The 21,552-nt window shown below is 43.4% G+C and overlaps 1 protein-coding gene across 1 annotated transcript in view; it reads right to left on the reverse strand.

Annotated features, from left to right (window-relative positions):
• The window catches only part of gucy1b1 (guanylate cyclase 1 soluble subunit beta 1), a 55,163-nt gene that overhangs the window by 13,655 nt on the left and 19,956 nt on the right, over positions 1-21,552 (reverse strand). The gene's annotated exons all lie outside the window — the stretch shown is intronic.

Consider the following 21,552-nt stretch of genomic DNA (forward strand, 5'->3'; position numbering starts at 1 on the left):
TGGGTAATGCATTACAAGTAATGCAAGCAACCTAATCAGATTACTTTTTGAAATAACTAGTAAAAAAAAAAAAAATGTGGAAGGCACAGGCCATAGCAAAGACACAAGGCCCATAGAAAGGGACTTATCCATTAACTCATAGGAAACCTTCTATGAATGAACAAGTTCAAGTATTCAATTGAGACACAAACAATCATGTTTCTAATTTCCCTGTGACCATAGGTTATTTATAATGTTTGCCTATGTATTAATCCTTGAATGAATGTGGTAGTTTTGCTTGATTAACCAAGATCGCATATATCATTCTTGGTAGCTACGAATTTGTATTTTGTTGACCTACATGATTGGATATATTATGTTGATTCCTGTGGTTTAACCTCCATCAACACCCAATCCAGTTACATATGCAAAATACCATGCTCAAAGACAAAGGATTGTAAAGTTTCCCTCTAAAGGTTTAAGTTCCTATTGGATCACTGATCCCTTGCATGAGTGACCTTCACATGAAATTAAAAGCCACTGTTGAAGTGATCTTCTTTTCTATTCCTTCTTCTCCTGGTTGCAGTTCATGTAGGACTTCACCAGGCCCCAGAGCAGAAGCAGTCGCGCCGGCAGGCCTTAACACATCAAGCCATGTGTAACTTCCTTGACCATAACAGAGTCAGTCTAACATTGCAAGTTCATTATAATTTCTTCATTAAACGCTGGAGAAATTGATTGCAATATCAACATCGACCACAGAGCCATCAAGAGTTTCCCCTGAGACTGCATACCAGGATGCTCATTTAACCAGTAAAGCTATGCAAGTATCGTACAATTAACTAATTAAACAGAGGTTTAGTATAAGTGGTTGAGCCCATATACAAAGGTGCTTTGAAGTAAGAAACTGATGGTTCTTTCAGATGGTTAAATGACTCTGTTTATAGCTTCAATCCCTGGTTCTGTTCCGGTTTCATTCACTTTTCCATTCCATTCGTATGTATGTGTGATGTGTGTGTATGTGATTGTGTAGATTAGTCATGTGTTCGTGATTTAAACTACACACAACTTTTGTGTAATTTTACCATGCTACATGCTAAGGAAGATTTATTTTTCTGTGACCACAAAAAAAAATATATTTTCTAAGAGTTGACAGAAGATTTACCTATACTGAGTGTATGCTATACAAACAGATTAATTGATTGTAATTGTAATAGCAATATTACAGCTGTAATAGCTGTAATATTACTGTAATATAATAGCAATAAATACAGCTGAATTGTAATATTAATTCAGCTACATCCAGATAATACAAACTGACCCATATATTTATAATTAATTATAATTAGTTATAATTAGCTTCCCTTTTGAGCTAATTTGCTATAGCATTCCCTCCTTGTGTATCTGGATGAGGTAGTTTCCTGGCCTAATCTGACAGCCACAATAACTGCAGACATGTCTGGGCTTTCAACACGCTGGGTGACCCAGCGTCCATTTTGGAGACCCCCAGGAGGATCAGAAGTTGATCGCTGCATTAGAGGCTGGGCTTGAGTCTTATTAAGGATGAAGACCAAGTAGTGCTGCCCTCTTTTGGGAGAATGGCACAGGTTGAGTCAGACCCAAAGTTGACCTGCCATGCTTTCATGGTCCGCTGCAAGTGTCAGCTTGAGCTGAACTCTCCACCCTGCTCTGAACACTCACGGTTGGACGATTGTTTTTTGTTTTGTTTTTTTGCCTCCTGCAAGTCCATCAGGCCACAGAGCCAAAAGAGCTGTTTGAGGCAAGTTCTGGGCCAGGGTTTTGGCAGGAACTGCGCACAGCGACTAACCTCGCCCTTAGCAGCCATCCAGGCTGCAAAATCAAGCCCCCCGCATGAAGCCGCCACTAAGCAGTTGGCGAAGCAACATCCTTGAGAAGAGTGACCAAAAGATGGAGCACATTCTCAATAAAAGAGCAGTTTTCTCAATCTCTGGGTCACATAAGGAGCGGATTGACAGCAAGCGATGCTGCACTTCCTTACTCTCAACCATCTCTTATCTTGCCAAAATGCAGTTTGTGGTTCAAGGACACAATGCCTCCTCATGTATTTCTAGCCAAACACATTTTCCAGTGAAACCTTCCGTGGAGCAAGGTAAGAGTCACACCACACTTACTACCTCTACTTCTGGATGGTATGACTTCCGGGTTGAGCCCAAGGGCTCCACTTCGCTGTTCCTCGGTGGTTATGTCTGTAGTTCCACTGGTGCCACTTGCATAGTGTCTGGGGGTCTGGTTAGTGTTTCCCAATTCATCTGGTTGGCTCATTCAGACGATCAGACTCGGATATGCGATTCAGTTCGCCCTGCTAGGAGCTTAGAGCAGCTCTTTGTCTGCTTTGGAGGTCAGCAGAAGGGAAAGGTTGTCTCCAAACAGAGATTGGCCCACTGGATAATGGATGCCATTGCCTTGGCGCACACAAACTCATGGCATGCTGTGCCCCTTCGGAGTTAGAGCCCGCTCTAGAAAAAGTGTTGTGTTCTCCTGGGCCCGTATTCATAAAGAATCTTAATGCAAAGTGTAGCTCCTAGTGACAAAATGACAAATTCTTAGAAATGTGGGCATTCACTCTTAAAACTAAAGAAAAAATCCTAGTTGTTAGGAGTACGGACATGACTTTTAAGAGGCTTAAGAGTATCTTTAGCAGCTAAACGTGCCATAGCTCTATGTAGCAGCTATGGTGGCTTTGGAGAGACATCTGTGGCTATATTTGTCCGGTATAAAAGAGAGAGACAAATATTTTCTGTTGAACACTCCACTATCACCTTCTGGCCTGTTTTCCAACGTGGTCACTTCAGTCGTCGACAGGTTTCAGGAAGTGAAGAAAGAAAAAAAAGAAAGAAAAATCAGCAGCGTTCCAACAGTATCTCCCTCACCCCTCTAAATCTGGATCAAGGAGAGCTGGTCCAAGTGGCCAGCCTCAGCCGTCAAACAGCTCCACCTATCAGCAAGAGTAGTAGGTGAGCGTTGCCTCTAGAGCCCCTCCTGCGGGAGCCTAGCAAAAGAGAACGCGCTCTCAACCATAGTCCTCCAGCCGGAAGAGTGACCTGAGGGTCATCCGTCAGGCGAAGAGGGCTTTGGGAAAGAGGTCCTAATGCAGTGTAGGACCTCTGAGGGCTGCCCCATGCTGTGGAGCAATCAATGTTGTTCTAGCAGCAGGAACCCTTGGGGAAAAAGATGTTGTCCTGCTGTCTTTAATGTTTCGGGCAATATCGATTTCCAGCAAACGTATACCATGGCATTTGCCCCAAAAGCTTGCAAACAGGCACCGACTATGGTCACAACATTTTTTGGGGGAGGATGAGACCGACGGGTTCCTGCCTGGGATCTGGCGGTGGTTCTCGAAGGGTTATCCCTGGCCCCCTTCGAACTCCTTCAGTCAGCTTCGGCCAAGGATCTGACGTTCAATTTTTTTTTTCTTAGCTATTACCTCTCTTTAGCCTGGATGCCAGCCCGAACTCCGCCCACAACATTTTTTGGTCTGGAAGTTCGGTCTGGACTCGATCCATTGAGGAGTAATTATGATCAGACAATAAACATTCGGGCCAATCAAATTGCCAGGGCGGGCTTTATACGATGATGGACAGGTGATCTGCAAGGAACATAATCATCACGTTATCAAAGAGCGCTTAACTGGTAATCAATGCTTAGCCTCATAATCAAAGCCCTACGGAGGAGTTTTAGACTCATATTCCAACAAGAATATGAGTATGACGAAGTCAGGCTAACCTCTCTTGAGAGGAGTGGGAGATCTCCAAGCCCTGGCAGTGACACCAGCTTGCTTGGAGTTTTCCCCTGGCAGAGTTAAGGCCCGAGACCAGGCTATGTGCCTAAGGTGCCTTCTAATACGGCACGGTCTACGGTCCTGCAGGCATTTTATCCTCCACCTCATGTGTCGGCAGAAGAAGAGAAGCTCCATTTGCCCTGCCCCGTCAGAGCTTTGAGTATTTACCTCGAGAGGAGGAGATCGGACCAACTGTTAGTGTATTTTGGGTCACCTAAGAAGGGGCTCCCGGCATCCAAGCAAAGTAATTGTAATTAGATTGTTCAGGCTATTGCCTCGGCTTACAAGGTGCACAATTTGCCTTCACCTTTGACCTTAAGCACTCAATCAACTAGAGGCATGGCGTCCTCTAGGGCCCTCCTTTCGAGACACTGCGTTGTCCTGCCATGCCCCTCGAGGCCTGAGAGCGTCTTGCTTCATCGCGAGGCTGATGTGTGTATGTGTATGTGTGTATGTGTGTATGTGTGTGTGTGTGTGTGTGTGTGTGCCGGCGTCACTTTTATGCATCCGATTATGCCGTCATGAGAGTTGAGGTGGATGTGAGATATGATATGAGAGTGGATTTGAGCAGAGAGAGTTGAGGTGGATGTGATCAATAATCCATCTGCTCCACTGCCCAACATATAAGTCTATGAGCCTTTTATTCCTTCAAGATCTCCACATTGAGGTGTGGAGATAATGGAGTAACCTGTATTCGGTTTGCATAGTGTCTCCCATGCAGTAGAACTACTCACGTGTGGAAGGGCTGTGTGAACAGCGATAGGTGAGCATGCTCCGGGTTGAAGAGTTGCTTGTGAGCTTTCTCTCCCCTTGCTCTGCATCCTCTTTTAAGGCTCCCACCTTGCCAGCACATTCCTGTATCCAGGATCCTTTATCCAGGATCCATGCAAACCGTTTCCCAGTTTGCACAGATCCTGTTATTCTGCCTGAGCTGTGGTCGGTCTGTGAGGATTCACGGCATGTCATTTCTCCTCTACTCGGCTGGGATTCTACTCAGCAGTAGAGGTCTTCACAGTGCACCCGAGACCCGTCGGCCCGGGACCCGAATCTATTACTTCGGGTCCCGGGTCTGTTTAACATTGTGTGTAATACCAACGCATTCTCATCATTTAGCGTCATATAGGATGCGCTGTATGACAAAACGGCGAAATACTACTCACATGGCACCTGTTAACGTTAATATAACACGCGCTGAGAACAGGCTGGTAATACACGTGCAATCGGAGTGCAAGCTCAAGCGCGTGTCATGTTTCTATGGCAACCAGAGCAGGGCTTCCGCCAAACCCCGCTTTGCATTTTCTCCAATGTTTATAATAATATAAATGAACCGTCTTGTTTAATCTTAAAGTTTTGGTGGTCAGATTCAGACTCAATGAAGAGCAGAGAGCAGAGATATGATCAAGCTGAACAAGCAATCGTTATTATAGTTCATAAGGGCAAACAGTTAAAGTTATTATGCGAGTTAACTCGAGTCAGAATGTACATGTGCAAGGCTGTATTTTTCATCCATCAACGTGACATCAAGTGGACTTTTAAAGCTGAAATAATGAGTGGATTAAGCTTGGAAAAACGAGAGAAATAACATGGATAGAGCTTTCTTGTCGGTGGATTGTAATGCATCACAGTCAGTCAGATAGCTAACGTTACAAGGAAGTGAGACGACGACTACTAAAATTAGGTAAGACAAAAAGTTTTATTTTTCGCAACTCGTGTGAAATAATATGTGACAATCGGGTCCAGTCGGGTTTGTGTCTTACTGCCGGGTTCGGGTCCAGTTTTCAAATAATAGACGGGTCCAGGTCGGGTCCGGGCAGTACATTTATGGCATTTCTCGGGTCTGCACGGGTCCGGGTCCAACTTTTGAAATGAACGACGGGTCCGGGTCGGTTCGGTGTAGCACATTACGGGTCTCTTCCGGGTCGGGCATGAATTTTTGGACCCGTGAAGACCTCTACTCAGCAGTTCTCATGTTCTTTGACTTGCTGTGTTCCAGTTTAATAGCCAGCTCTTTGTTTTTCTGACTGTTACTATTAAACGTATTTTTTAACTCGCTACTGGATCCGGTGTATGCTTCCTGACATAACGATCTGACCCCAACTATGGATCCAGCGAGTGAACTGAAAGAAGCCCTTCAGAAGATCGATGCTCGATTCGATCGACAGGATGAACAAATCACAGCTTCTGGTCGTGCAAACCGGGAAACAGGACCAAACTGCACAGAACAGATGTCAGCAAAGGAACCAGCAACCCAAACGATCTGACACTGAACATCAGTAACACAGCACTACATATAGGACTAAATAAACGAGACACACCTGCAACTGATCTGATCGTTCGTCAGCGCAGCTGACACTGATAGGCAATCAGATCAGCGCGGTACACACAGAATGAGCAAACAAACCCGCAAACCGTGACAGATCATTCACTGTACAGCATTTGCGGCAGATCAGAAACGACCGCAGACCCAGCTTCGACAGTTGAATGAATACATCACTGTCCTTAATGTCAAATATACATTTCGAATTAATAATTGTTCCTAGATGAACAAAACCTGCAGCTCTCGTTGACAGAAATCTTATTGTAAACATAATCCTCTGATCATTCGGACTTGTTGTTTCCAGCCGGTTTCGGCACATGACATACGCCATGACCACACATTAGCGATTGGCTATGGCAGATCCTGAGTGACTCTGGGAAGATCCAATAGTTTTGAACTTTAACAGAGAACCCGCCTACAAGGAAGTAAACGTTTCTCAATGTAGAGAGGCCAGACTCTCTGTACAAATGAAATGTACAAGAGTCTGGTTGAACCAGGCTAGTTCAAAATGCCCTAACCATCTCCAACCTAAATCACCAGCCGGGGCCAGCGAGTCTGCTAAAGCAAACGGACTTCTGACGTTTTTACAACATTACGATGTTTGCCAGAGTTTCGCATGACATCGAAATCCCTCCCTGGGGTGACATCAAAGACCTAAAACACCAGCGAATATCCACACACACACAAACTCTAAGGAATTTCCTCTACATAACGATATTACTAAAACATATTTGTTATGTTTGAGATACATGTACACTCACCTAAAGGATTATTAGGAACACCTGTTCAATTTCTCATTAATGCAATTATCTAATCAACCAATCACATGGCAGTTGCTTCAATGCATTTAGGGGTGTGGCCCTGGTCAAGATAATCTCCTGAACTCCAAACTGAATGTCAGAATTTTTTTTGTTTGTTTTATTTAACCTTTATTTAACCAGAAAAGCTTTCTGAGATTAAGAATCTCTTTTACAGGAGTGTCCTGGCCAAAAATGTGCAGCAGTACAATCGGTTCCATTACAAATAAACATCACACAGACAGATACAAAACAGTTAAAAGAGTAGTTTAAAAGCAGTTACATAATGTTTGATCAGCTTCCATTCGCCGGATAACTGATTTAAAACGGTCAGCAAATTTTCTAATTTTAATTTAGTTTGGAGGGCATTCCAATCAAACGGCGCTGCATACATAAAAGACTTCTAACCTAACTCAGTTCGCACAAAAGGGACAGAGAGAGTATAGAAGTTTTGCGAACGAAGAAAATAATTTTTGATAATTTTCTGCTGCATAAAATAACAGAGATAAGAAAGCAACAACCTCAAAATAGCTTTGTAGATAATTAAGTACCAGTGCATTTTTCTTCTGGTAGACAGAGAAGGCCAACCTACTCTATGGTACTGTGACGATCACCAGTTGGAGTGCCCTAGAGAAACACCAGAGGGCACTCCACATCTGAACTGATCACTCCCACCAGAACTCCGTTTCCCATAATGCCTCTTACCTGTGACTGATTACACACACACCTGCACCTCATTTCAGACTGCCTATATAAGCTACACTCATACAAGGACTCTTTGCGAAGTATTACATTGCCACTGCCTGTAATTTCTGAGCGTGTTACCCTGTTTCTTGTTTCTCTGGTTTCGATCCTGGTTTGTTTCCTGACTTCTGCCTGTTTGCTGCCTGCCCCGATCTTCTGCCTGTTACCTGACGACTCTCTGCGCTCACTCTCTGATATCCCTGTTTTGCTGTTTCCTGACCCCTGCCTGTTTGACCATTCTTAAATTAAAGCTGCATTTGGATCTTAACCCTCTCCTCAGAGCAGTTTGTAACAGAATACTTCGCCGCACCAAGATCCAGCAGTGTTACCAAAATGAATCCAGCAGCCCAAATTATGCGTCTCCGTCAAGGAAATCAAACGATTGAGCGTTATGTGATGGACTTTTTGGACCTTGCTCATCTGACTTGCATGGACGAGGTTTGCTTAATGATATTTTTTCGTGGAGGATTATCTGAGCCGCTAAGCTTCCTTATGCCATTGCATGACCCTAGCTGGACTCTAAAACAGTATATTGACTTGGCCCTGCAACTGAGCAGTTCAACTCTTTCTGTGAGTTTGACGTCTGCCAATTCTGAGTCTCTTCACGCCTCGCCCACCCAGCCTGAAAATCTTCACGCCACGTCAACCATTAGGCCTGTCACCAGATCGGTCTATGGCCGTCTAGGACTGGTTGCCAGTGTGGCAGATCCCCCGCTGAAGTCAGTGCGGAGGATCAAGAGGACTGTCGTTCCCAAGTCCCGCCAGCCAGAGCCTGTTCAGCCTTGTCACGTCTCAGCAGAGCTTCCAGGGCCTCGTCACGTCAGCCCTGCCGAGCCTGCGCTCACCGCCAGCCCTGCCGAGCCAGAGACGCTTCACGTCACTTCTGCCGAGCCAGAGACGCTTCACGTCACTTCTGCCGAGCCAGAGACGCTTCACGTCACTTCTGCCGAGCCAGAGACGCGTCACGTCACTTCTGCCGAGCCAGAGACGCTTCACTTCACTTCTGCCGAGCCAGAGACGCTTCACGTCACTTCTGCCGAGCCAGAGACGCTTCACGTCACTTCTGCCGAGCCAGAGACGCTTCACGTCACTTCTGCCGAGCCAGAGACGCTTCACGTCACTTCTGCCGAGCCAGAGACGCTTCACGTCACTTCTGCCGAGCCAGAGACGCTTCACGTCACTTCTGCCGAGCCAGAGACGCGTCACTTCACTTCTGCCGAGCCAGAGACGCTTCACGTCACTTCTGCCGAGCCAGAGACGCTTCACGTCACTTCTGCCGAGCCAGAGACGCTTCACGTCACTTCTGCCGAGCCAGAGACGCTTCACGTCACTTCTGCCGAGCCAGAGACGCTTCACGTCACTTCTGCCGAGCCAGAGACGCGTCACTTCACTTCTGCCGAGCCAGAGACGCGTCACTTCACTTCTGCCGAGCCAGTGTCTAAAGACAAGATGGCCGATTCAGAGACTGTTGAAATCACTTCTGCTGATCCAGATTCTGTTCACGTCACCACCTTCGAGCCAGTGTCTACGGACAAGATGGCCGCCTCCAAGCCAGTGTCTACGGACAAGATGGCCGCCTCCAAGCCAGTGTCTACGGACAAGATGGCCGCCTCCAAGCCAGTGTCTACGGACAAGATGGCCGCCTCCAAGCCAGTGTCTCCGGACAAGATGGCCGCCTCCAAGCCAGTGTCTCCGGACAAGATGGCCGCCTCCAAGCCAGTGTCTCCGGACAAGATGGCCGCCTCCAAGCCAGTGTCTCCGGACAAGATGGCCGACCCAGTGTCTGTTCCTGAGTTTGTTTCTGTGTTTGTGACCATTTCTGTTCTAGTGTCTGTTCCTGAGCCGGTGTCTGTTCCTGAGCTGGTGCTGGTCCCGAGCCGGTGTCTGGTCCTGAGAGGGCATCACCGCCCAGGCCGCCCGAGGGGTCTTCACAGCCGTGGCCGCCCGAGGGGTCTTCACCGCCGTGGCCGCCCGAGGGGTCTTCACCGCCGTGGCCGCCCGAAGGGTCTTCACCGCCGTGGCCGCCCGAGGAGCCTGCTCCGCCCTGGCCGCCTGCACAGCCTGCTCCGCCCTGGTCGCCTGCTCCTCTTCTGCTCCACGGACCTGGTCCTCCATCCCACCCCCAGATCCGCCTCCGCTCCACCACCCACCTGGACAGTTTTGTTTGTTTGTTTGTTTTGAGCGTCTGGAAGCCGCTCTTTGGGGTGGGGCTATGTGACGATCACCAGTTTGAGTGCCCTAGAGAAACACCAGAGGGCACTCCACATCTGAACTGATCACTCCCACCAGAACTCCGTTTCCCATAATGCCTCTTACCTGTGACTGATTACACACACACCTGCACCTCATTTCAGACTTCCTATATAAGCTACACTCATACAAGGACTCTTTGCGAAGTATTACATTGCCACTGCCTGTAATTTCTGAGCGTGTTACCCTGTTTCTTGTTTCTCTGGTTTCGATCCTGGTTTGTTTCCTGACTTCTGCCTGTTTGCTGCCTGCCCCGATCTTCTGCCTGTTACCTGACGACTCTCTGCGCTCACTCTCTGATATCCCTGTTTTGCTGTTTCCTGACCCCTGCCTGTTTGACCATTCTTAAATTAAAGCTGCATTTGGATCTTAACCCTCTCCTCAGAGCAGTTTGTAACAGGTACAAGGTGCATGGTGGGTTGAGGATTTACAATTTGATATAAACCTTAAAGCACCATGATAGATGGCATCTAAGGAAGAAAGAAGATGGGAAGGTGCAAACTGATATACAACATCACCATAATCAAGGACAGGGAGAATTTTTTATATATACTTGGTTTTATCAGTATTCAGAACAAGTTTTAAACTGTGAAGTCTTAACTGAATAATATTAAAAGCTGACTGAAACTTAGACAAGGCTTGCTGTCCAGAGGAAGCGCTGCAGTACATGATGAAATCATCGGCATTGAATTGAAGGTTTACATCCTGAATGTCATGATCAAGGCTGTTTATGTAAATGGTGAATAGAAGGGGCCCAGCACCGATCCCTGGGGAACACCTTTGGAAATCTCCAATGAATCAGAATGTTTACCTTCGGCTTGGACACACTGGGTTCTTCCACTCAGATAATTTTTAAACCAATGAATATCATGACTTGATAAACCAACAACATTCAATCTGTGCAGCAAGATACCATGATCCACTGTATCAAAAGCCTTAGATAAATCAATGAAATGCGAGGCACACGATTCACCATTATCCAATGAGCTTACAATATCGTTTAAAACTTTCAAAGTAGCCGTTGTAGTACTGTGTTTTTTGCGAAACCCAGATTGATTGATAGACAACACCCCTCTTGCATTCAAATAGCATGTCAACTGTTCACCAATGAGGCTTTCTAATATCTTAGATAAAACACAGAGCTTTGAGATAGGTCTGTAATTATTCATTATAGTGGGATCCCCCCCTTTTAATAAAGGAGCAACAAGTGCTGATTTCCAAATTTGTGGAATAACACAAGTATTTAAAGAAAGATTAAAAATATAAGTTAAAGCAGATGTAATATAATCTGCTGCTAGTTTCAGATACACAGGCTCCACACTATCAGGACCTGGAGATTTGTTTATGTCAAGCACACAGAGTGCTTTATAAACGTCAGTAATCTTAATTTGTTTAAATCTAAACTCTTCCTTTTCTAAAAGACTTTCTGCATTAATAAAATCAGAATCAGAGCCTATAAGATTTAGAGGTTCAAATAGAAACCCAGAGGCAATAAAATGCTTATTAAAGCAATTGAGCATATGTTCTTTATCTGAAATGCTAGTGGAATCCGTTTTTATACATGATGGAAAACTAGACTTGTTTTTACTACCTGATAACAGTTTTATATTCTGCCAGAACTTCTTAGGATTGTTTGAGTTGATAGTGGTTTTTTCAATAAAATAATCAGCCTTTGCCTTTCTAATAGCAACTGTGCATTTATTCCGGAGCTGCCTAAAACGGATCCAGTCGGAGCCAAAATCAGTTTGTCTGGCTTTTGCCCATGCCACATCCCGCTCACGAACTTGAACAGAAAGGGCTTCGGAAAACCAGGGATTATCCCTACCTTTAACACGGAATCTTTTGAAAGGTGTATGCCTGTTAGTGATTGATAAAAATCCATCATAAAAGTAATACCAGGCAGACTCAACATCGGGAATGAGAAAAATCCTGTCCCAATCATAGCATGCTACATCAAAAAGAAAGGCTTGTTCATTCAAATATTGTGTACAACGTTTAGTGATAATACGTGGTTTATCCTTGGGTAATTTGGTATCTCTGACTATGGCAACGACGCAGTGATCGCTAACATCATTAGCATATACATAGGCCAAAGAGTACTTGTGAAGCAAATTACTAAAAATAAGATCAATCTATGTTGACTTTTTATAGTCCTTCGAGTTAGGTCTAGTTGGTGTTTCGACTAGCTGAAAGAGATTTAAAGAATCACAAATTGCTTTAAAACAATCTGATACTGAATGTAGCCAGTTCACATTAAAATCACCAAGAAGAACAAGCTCCTTGTAATTCAAAGAAGTCACTGAGTGCATCAGGGAGGAAATGGCATCAGTACTAGCTGATGGGGGTCTGTAGCAACCAACTACAGTAAGATGTAAAGTCTTAGAAACGATAAGATTTAAAGCTAATAGTTCATACTTTTTAACTACTGATTCAGAGAGCAACACAGTAACTTCAAAACTATCCTTAACATAGATTGCTACCCCCCCCTCCCTCCCTCCCCTGTTTGGTCTGTCAGTCCTATAAACAGTATAACCATCAATATCTATGGCATTATCTGAAACTGTTTTTAAGCCATGTTTCGGATATCACTATAACATCAGCACTGGTATTTTCTGCCCAGATACGCACCAAGTCCAACTTAGGAAGCAGTCTTCTCACATTCATATGAATAAAACCTAATCCTGATCTAGATTTAAAATCAGCAGGAGCTTTGAACATTAGGGAAGTATCGTTAAAAGGACCAGGATTTGGTAATACATTACCTGTAACATAAGAACTATAAAACTCCGACGCCTTACTGTTTCACTTACATTTCCGGCAGGAGGATTCAAACAAGTGGAAGAGTTTAAGATGCTGGACTCCTTATTCGTTTGAGTAGAAACTATGGAATTCCCGTTCACAAAGTTTGAAAGCAGTAACTTCAAACGGCAGTCCGAGAGAACGTTAAAGTTTGTATATATACCAATCCCAGTCCAATTTGTCCATTTTAAAGTTGAGGTTGAGGAAATATCTTTATGAGACAAAAAGTCTGAGTCATACCTGTAGCCGATGTTTCCCTGGAAGAATATCACACCTAGGATTGCCACCAGAGCCGCGCAACTAGATGAAACAAACCGCATTGTCCTTTCAATGTCCAACTGGGCCGACAACAGTATAAAATATGTAGGTTTCTTTGCTGACGTGTAGACTTGTACTACTCTAACTCTTTTCACGGAGCGCTGCTTGACACCACAATGCAGAAAGCGGGATCCACGCTAACATCAGACCGTGTCCCGCACCGAGAGAAATCAAAACAGAAACAACCAGAAAATGATCAGCGCCGAAGCGACAAACAGCGACCAAATTCTCGAGACGCTATATAGACAAGGCCACATGCATGAATGAAATAAGCACTTTCCTTAGCGAAGTAGAGCCTGACACACTTTGCAGTGGGTCGGCGTCTTCCCTTCGTTAATAGAGACATCCCAGCACGATCGACAGATCAGCTCTTCTCTTCCATTGGCGGAGATATAGAAATACACACGATCAACAAACAAGCCCCAGCTAGTCTTAATATAAGACAACGAGCTCCATAAGGAAAAGTAGAAAATTATCTTTGACATAAAATTAAAACAGACAGAGACGTGCTACACACAGACGTGGACATGCTGCCGTCTTGGATTCAGAATGGGAAAGAAAGTTGATTTAAGCTATTCTGAGCGTGGCATGGTTGTTGGTGCCAGATGGGCCGGTCTGAGTATTTCACAATCTGCTCAGTTACTGGGATTTTCACACACAACCATTTCTAGGGTTTACAAAGAAAGGTGTGAAAAGGGAAAAACATCCCGTATGCGGCAGTCCTGTGGGCGAAAATGCCTTGTTGATGCTAAGGGTCAGAGGAGAATGGGCCGACTGACTCAAGCTGAATAACCACTCGTTACAACCGAGGTATGTAGCAAACCATTTGTGGAGCCACAACACAAACAACCTTGAGACGGATGGGCTACAACAGCAGAAGACCCCACCGGATACCACTCATCTCCACTACAAATAGGAGAAAGAGGCTACCATTTGCAAGAGCTCACCAAAATTGGACAGTTGAAGCCTGGAAAAATGTTGCCTGGTCTGATTAATCTCGATTTCTGTTGAGACATTCAGATGGTAGAGTCAGAATTAGGCGTAAACAGAATGAGAACATGGATCCATCATGCCTTGTTACCACTGTGCAGGTTGGTGGTGGTGGTGTAATGGTGTGGGGGATGTTTTGTGGCACACTTTAGGCCCCTTAGTGCCTATTGGGCATTGTTTAAATGCCATGACCTACCTGAGCATTGTTTCTGACCATGTCCATCCCTTTATGGTCACCATGTACCCATTCTCTGATGGCTACTTCCAGCAGGAAAATGCACCATGTCACAAAGCTCGAATCATTTCAAATTGGTTTCTTGAACATGACGATGAGTTCACTGTACTAAAATGGCCCCCACAGTCACCAGATCTCAACCCAATAGAGCATCTTTGGGATATGGTGGAATGGGAGCGTCATGCCATGGATGTGCATCCCACAAATATCCATCAACTGCAAGATGCTATCCTATCAATATGGGCCAACATTTCTAAAGAATGCTTTCAACACCTTGTTGAATCAATACCAGGTAGAATTAAGGCAGTTCTGAAGGTGAAAGGGGGTCAAACACAGTATTAGTATGGTGTTCCTAATAATCCTTTAGGTAAGTGTATGTTGGCTATGTCCTGCAAGTGTTAAGAGATGTTATCATAGAAGTAAAGGAAGCCTAAATGCCTGTAATTATGCATTGATACGTAACTGATACGTAACAACACGTAACGTGTTGACTACGTTGTTAAAATGTATAATCGCATGTCCATGCCATTTTCAAACTTGAGCTTAATTTCCAACTCAGTCATAAAAATGCAAATTAAATGCCATGGTCCAGTCAAAGGGCGTACACTCTCTGAAAGATGGACCGTGGTCACTGGTCATCAAACCATACTAGGGTGGGACCAATTTACACGTTAAAATCGGTGAACGTGTAACTGCTCTCTCTCTCTTACGTGTGCTCTCCTTCCATGTACTCTTCGTGTTACTTTAGAGTTAATCTTCAGAGTTTTTCCTTTGTCCTTGTTTTATTTGTCTTTTGTTTATTTTTCGCTTAGCCAGTCTGTTCTCAGTGCGTTGTTCTCGTCTCCGGACCGAACTACCCACGTGCGCTTTATCAGTCTCCAACTTCCGGGCGAAAAGACTATCATCACGCGTATGCTTTTTAGGACGTTTTTAATTTCCCATGAGTAAAACACGCTCGAAAAGAATCAGAAAGAAGTCATCATTTCACGAGCACCCCGGACACCTGCGCGCTCCTCCTCGTTCAACAACACAAGGTCCAAGTGTGCAAGTATTTGTTCCATCCAAATTTAAATGCTTTAAAAGTGTGTATTCCTAGTTGTCTCTGAAGGCTCAGCTGTGCTAGCAATTGGGTTTTTTTCCCTGTGTTTCCATTTTTCTTTCTTACTGTTTTTACTTTCGTTTTATAGACCATTTCACAAGATGTAAACAACACTGGTCCAGAAGCACTTCCTGTTTCAGTTTTTTTAACACTACATAAAAGCTGGGATAAAATACAACCAACAGAACATTTAAAAGTGAATCAAAAAGTTAAACAAACATCTTTAAGATGTTTTCTTTACATGTGAAATAAAGAAAACAGTTACAAACTGAAACAGGAATTGTTTCTGGACCAGTCTTGTTTACATCTTGTGAAATGGTCTATTCCATATATATACTTGTGTTACTGTACATGTATACAGTAGTTCATTTTTATTAAACCTCATTATATGATTATTGTCTCTGTCTGTTGATCACATAACAAAGCCTCTTGAATATGCAATCTTAAAGCTACAAGCTGATATTGTTAAGTGAACTAACCTATTATTAGTAAACTTAAGCTAAAATAGACCATTAATAATTGATAGCGTTTCCAGCGTCAATTGTTTAAAGGTATTCTAAAAATCAACAGCAAACTGTCTGTGTAGGATGTATATTCATAATTAATCATAATTTGTTGTGATTAATAATTTTTACATATCTGAAGCAGACGCGTATGCTGTATAACTCCTTCCTGCAAGGACCTGGTTCAAACTGTATTCTATAATTGTTGATCAGACATTAATAACTATTGAATATTTTTCCCCGAAATTAAATTGGCCAGTTAAGTCTTTACACAGTATCTCCCTCTCTGGGAGTCCATGAGGGCTGAAAGAGTATTATCTGGTAGAGATCGAGAAAACATATTTCTCTCTTACTCTAGGCTCCTAATAGGCTTACTTCGTCATACTCATAGTCTAGTCAGGATGTGAGTCTGATACTACTCCACTGATTATGAGGCGTGTCTTAAAGGGTTAGTTCACCCAAAAATGAAAATTCTGTCAGTATTTACTCACCCTCATGTTGTTCCAAGCCTCTATGTGTTTATTTGTTCTGCTGAACACAAAGGAAGATATTTGGAAGAATGTTTTAATCAAACAGATCTCATTCCCCATTGACTACCATAGTAGGAAAATATTTTTTCCTACTATGGTAGTCAATGGGGAATGAGATCTGTTTGATTAAAACATTCTTCCAAATATCTTCCTTTGTGTTCAGCAGAACAAATAAACACTTAAGTTGTGTTAACTCACCTTTGACGTAGTGATCACTAACGTTACACACACGCATTTTCCCATTCGGCTCCTCCTGACCGCAGACATAGGTTTGCAAGCCGTTTTTCCAGAGTTTTTCGATCAATTTCTTGCATTTCCCCCCGTTATGAACAACAACTTTTGGTACACGATAAAAACTCCTTGTGGTTTGATCGATTCAAGTAACCATAAATAACTCAAAACAGGCATTTTGAGTTTATTATAGTGCTTTCTAAATACAGCAAATCACTTCCTGCCCTCCATTTGTATTTTGCGCCATGGCAATGCAGTGGTGTGACGTCGTGTGAAAACAAGCTATTGGATAGACCTACAACCAATCTGAGCAACGCAGTAAGTCAGCTACATAGTTGCATACCATACCAACAGAACTCAACTGCACGCACTGAGGAAGTAGTAAAATAATGAGTGTTGCTTCTTTTACTTGGTCCTCCATGAGTGCGACCAAAGGAGAAATCAAAATGACTACAGGTTTTTCATTACGTCCCATCTCCTTAGCGACCATCAGAGCCAGTAGATAAATTAAAATTTTGATCAAAATTGAACTTTTGATTCCTATGGGATTAATTTCAAAGGATGGCAAACACATCTTTCCAATCGACAAATGCCTTGAAAGGAGTTCTCTGTTCGTCTTTTAAAATGAATGTGCTGTCAATTTCTTTTAAAACACATGCGATAGCGGAATCTATACATCTCAGTTCTCCAGCTGCAGTCATCTTTAAAGCTAGGGTATACGATTTCAAAGATTGTTCATTATTAATATCCTCGTTTAGATGCTGGTTATGGTTATATAGTACAATCCTAACAATATGAATAGAAAAAAGAACGAAAAAAATCCATTCACTCTATTGGCTGTACAGCCGCAGAAAAGTTGACCAATGTAAGCTGTGTGGCCGCACAGCTTATATTGGTCAACTGCTCTCATCCAATCACCAGCTCCACTTGAAACTCCGCCTGGCGCTCGCGTCTCCAACCCAACCGCACCCGCCCCCGCCCCCGCCCCCGCCCCCCTCCGTGTGTGAGCAAACAGCTGACAGACTGTCTATGGTAGCTAGCTAGTAGCGTCAGGTCAGCAATGGATAAAGCAATGGATAAAAATATAAACGACAACAGCAAGCGGCCCCTGCTTGCCTCTACTGTAAAGTTTGGACGCAAGAGAAAGTCTGTGGAGGAAAGATCAGAGATTAAAAAGAAATGTGAAGAACGCCGGACTCTAAGGATAAATATAGCGTCCTTCATTGACCATTGGAGAAAGCTTCAGGGAGATCTGGGGCTGAAAACGACGCTGACACGGATGACTTTTTGTTGAGCAGGTAAACATTTATTTATTCTTTTATGGTGTGACGTGTTACGTGGCTTTTTATCAGTTTGACAACTTGCTCATGCTGCCGGTCGGCATTGGAATGTTAGCCGTTTAGCATCGCCGATCGCGGTTCAAAGTAATTATATTTCTTGTTCAAGGTTTCTGTTCGAGCCGATCGGAATTTGAACAAGATGCGCTGCGTGCTGCAATAACAATTACTGAAAACCTTAGCTATACTAGTAGTATTATAATGTTGGTGGGGAGTTTAGAACATTTCATGTGTTGCTAATCTTGCGTTGACGTGAACTCAAACGTGACATACGTCAGGGATCAGGTAGCACAGAGGGGAGGGGGGTGTGTGTGGAGGGGCGGGATGAGTTTTTTAAAACTTCCCTACCGTCTCGACCGATTTTTAACATCGTATACCATAGCTTTAAGGGAAACCAACCAGTTCAACCCAAGCACTCTTTAATAACGTGATGATTACATAACTGCAGATCATCTGTCCATCATCATATAAAGCCCGCCTAGGCAATTTGATTGGCCTGACGATTTCTGATCCGATCATAATTACTCCATAAGGGATCGAGCACAGACCGAACTTCCCGACCAAAAAATGTTGTGGGCGGGGTTCGGGCTGGCATCCAGGCTAGGCTCCACACCCTCCAGCTTACACTGACATTGGGGTCTGCCTTCATGGACATGATGTTTTCCTGAGTTAATAAAAATATATACTTTTATACAGCTTCATCGCCCTCTCCACTTTTTAGGCTTGGAGATGAAAGAGAACACAGTTTATGTTTGTGCGCTTCTATTGGAGAACCTGCTTAATGCTTACATTCTGCTTTGTCAGGGGCTAAGGCACAGTGTATGGATCTGTTCTCTTTTCTGGTCCAGACCAATGCTATTGTTCAGCATGCTCCTCTGATGTAAGCTCCTCTGAGGGCCACATGAAGGTGTTGGTCACAGTTAAATGATGCAACTCCTTCGCTTTTATCTGGTGTAAAGCAGAAGGTGGCAGTGAGAAAGAGGTGATTTGGTGGATTATTTTGGTGTGTTTATAGCACTTGCATAGTGCCCCCCCCTCCCCCCCAAGTGCTCCCCGAATTGATAGAATGTAGTGGACTATGTCGATACACACCACCCACTTATCATCTGTAGAGTAAAAGGAGATAGTTTAAATGTAGATGCATCCATGCAGCACGCTTCCAGCAGGAATGGATGAGTCGGCAGAGTTGGTGGTTGGCATTGTCTTCCCACATTCTCTGTCACCTCCCTCCAGTAATGTAAATTGGAGGTAAGAGTGTGGATGTAAAGGGATCTTTACACACTACTTTGGTGAACTTGTATGGAGATAATAGCAACCATGCCAACACAGGAACATTGTAGGGTGCTTATGTGCTTAAAGGTTCTATTTGGAACTTTTTTTTATAAAATGAATCCTTTTTTATTGCCTGTGTTTGAAGGGGTTGTAATCACACATTGCAATGATCCACTTTTCGGGTTTTGCTATTACATCTGAAGGCCAATATTCATATTTATATGTGAGGTCTCCGGGTCGGATTCGGATGTGACGTGCATGCGCGCTTCCGAGCCTCTCCATCCTACAGCCTATGCGACCCATAGACAGTAAAAGAAATGGACACAGTAACCACCCCGTTAATTTCAACATGCGACCAACGCCACTTCAGCTGACAACATGGAGTCTGATAACTCCCCAAAACGTCTCACAACACAGACTCCAACACAAACTCCAAAAAACTCCACAAACAAAAATATAAAAAACAAAGGTTTTATCTGCTGAATCTCGTCAGGCAAAACGTGAATCTGATCGACTCCGGACGCAAACGCGGATCAACATCAGCAAAATATTAGTAGCTACAACATATTAGTAAACTCTAGTGAAATAGCAAGGTAAAGTACATGAAAGATCACATGTACTGTATACAAAAGAATGTTCCAGGATAACAAAAAGTCGGTGCTTTAGGATGTAACTTATTTTATTTACTAGACTAACATCACTCATCCACTACTACCATATCGTTTATAACTTACAGATTTCCAGAGACGTTCACTACAGTAATGTCACTTCCTACGATCTTACTGTTACACTGAAACTGTTCAGTTTATTTCACAAACCGTTTTCGTTATCATATTATATATTCACCTATGTTGACATTGCTGATTGTGAAAGATACACGAATAGTCAGTGAAATGGCTTATGCTATAAAACATCACATGTCGGCTAAATGCACTTTATTGTAACATTATGATCATGGTAAGAGCACAGAGCAAGGCTGTCAAGCTGATAAACGTCAAGCTGATAAAACTAGGCTATTATTGTACCTGCAGTGGGAGTTTACATTAGTTTGCAGCATGTTGTGTTATGATTTCACCATTGCGTTGAAAGTCTCCGTGTGGCCGGTAGTGAATGCTCGCTCTTGAGATCTAGCATGCACACGAGCACGAGCGCTCCATATCCTTAGGTTTCCAGAAATCATTTTTTTGTAGGACCAATCAGCGAATAGAGGGAGTGGCTGAGAACGATGACGTTGATGTAGTGCGTCAGTTTGAGTGCAGTAATGGCAGCGGAGAAAGACGTGAGAAAAGCCAGTCGGTCCGTTGTTGGTAAAGAAACTGCCGAATATACAGAATTTAAAGCCGGATTGTTATCATCTCACCTCTTGTTGCACAACGGAGGACCAAGTGAAGGAGGCAGAAAGTTTGGAAGTTTGTGCTGGGCAGCTCGTGCACAATGACCGTGACATTTTGGACTTTAGCCTGGTGTTCGCGGTGTTCGGAAGCCCCGAGTCCTGGCTGCTAAACTATTGTTGAAGATCCGCTCAGGAGTCATGTCAGTCGCTCAGATTCCCAACAGTAAATTTACTGATTCTTGTGATGAACATTTTGAGCCCCTTTGTGTACTCGTGCAGGAGGTTGGTGTGTCAGTTTTACATGTTGTGATTAAAAAAAAAAAAATTTGTCATAAATAAAAATTTGAAAACCCATACTTTGGAGACTATATTTGATTTTCAGTTTTAGATGTCAATGGTTAATTTGTTTTAATAAAAAAAACAACTAAATGCCATATAAAAATGTACAAACACATACTTTGAAGACCATAATTAAGGTAATTAAGAAACAAAAATACGTAATATGAAAAATTGTTGTTTATTACACATCTGCAGATAGAGACAGACTGATCGTTCACTGTAGCAGCTACAGCATTTGCGGCAGATCAGAAACGACCACAGCGGCGTATTTGTAATGATTAGACACAGCTTCGACCATTGACTGAATAATCACTGTCCTTCATGTCAAATATACATTTCGAATTAATAATTGTTCCTAGATTAACAAAACCTGCAGCTCTCGTTGACTGAAATCCTATTGTAAATTTAATCCTCTGATCATTCGGAGTTCGGACTTGTTGTTTCTTTTACTGTCTATGGTTGTTCCAGCCGTTTCGGCGCATGACATACGTCACTCACGACCACACATTAGCGATTGGCTATGGCAGATCGTGAGTGACTCTGGGCAGATCCAATAGATTTGAACTTTAATAGTGAACCCGCCTACAAGGAAGGAAACGTTTCTCAATTGAGGGAGGCCAGACTCTATGTACAAATGAAATGTACTAGAGTCTGGTTGA

The sequence above is a fragment of the Pimephales promelas genome, chromosome 6 (assembly GCF_988280905.1).
Source record: "Pimephales promelas chromosome 6, fPimPro1.hap1.1, whole genome shotgun sequence".
NCBI classification, from domain to species: domain Eukaryota; kingdom Metazoa; phylum Chordata; class Actinopteri; order Cypriniformes; family Leuciscidae; genus Pimephales; species Pimephales promelas.